The sequence below is a fragment of the Gymnoscopelus braueri genome (assembly GCF_963280865.1).
Source record: "Gymnoscopelus braueri genome assembly, chromosome: 24".
NCBI classification, from domain to species: domain Eukaryota; kingdom Metazoa; phylum Chordata; class Actinopteri; order Myctophiformes; family Myctophidae; genus Gymnoscopelus; species Gymnoscopelus braueri.
This window is the reverse complement of record NC_137626.1, coordinates 16266649-16267526: the sequence shown is the minus strand read 5'-3', so window position 1 is coordinate 16267526 and position 878 is coordinate 16266649.

Here is an 878-nt window from a genome sequence, read left to right as displayed (position 1 = left end):
AGTTTCAAGTCTCTGCCAGTGGATTTTCATACCGTATAAAGAAGAATAAACTGAATCCAATGGCTTCCTCGAAAATCAAACAAACTGTGGTATGAAGGAGAGGAGAGAAGTTACAGGAGCGCTACTGGTATCCTTCAAATTACCGGTGCTCATGGAAGGGAATAATATTCAGGAGAAAGTAAAAATGATGACCAAAGGGAATAGAAAAGCCAGGTCGAGGCACTCAGGGTATAGGTTTGATGAGTGAAAGGCCTCTATTTGAATGGGCTAGACTACTTCAGGGTGTGAGGTAGATGTTTCATACAAAATTGTACCAAATGTAGTTAAAGTACCAAAAGTAGAAATTACTCATTATGCAGAATGTCCCATTTCACAAGTTTTCTTTTGAAAATAGCAGATCTACAAGCTCACAATGCGTTGCATCACGACGCATTGTGAGCTTGTAGAGCTGCTATTTTCAAATGGCCGAAATGTAGATAGGGCTGAAGTGTTTAATGTATGTTTTGTAATAATAATCAAAATCGACAAAGTAACTAGTAACTTAGGTTTGAAAATGATTGTAGTGGAGTAAAAGTACAATTTTTTCCTCTGAGATGCAGTGGAGTAGAAGTAAAAGTTGGAAATATTCCAGTAAAGTAAAAGTACCTCAAAATTGTACTTAAGAACAGTACTTGAGTACATGTACTTAAGTTACTTTACACCACTGGGCAGCAGTAATGTAAAGACATGTCAGTCCAGTAAGCCAGTAAGCCAGTAAGCCTAAGTATTGTACATTTTTAAGTATTAGGTATGCTACTTCTCCCAGGTCTGTTACACGTCAAAGCTCAATCTGTACAGTGTTAAGTCAAATTATAGGGGAGAGGGTGATGGAAGGGCCA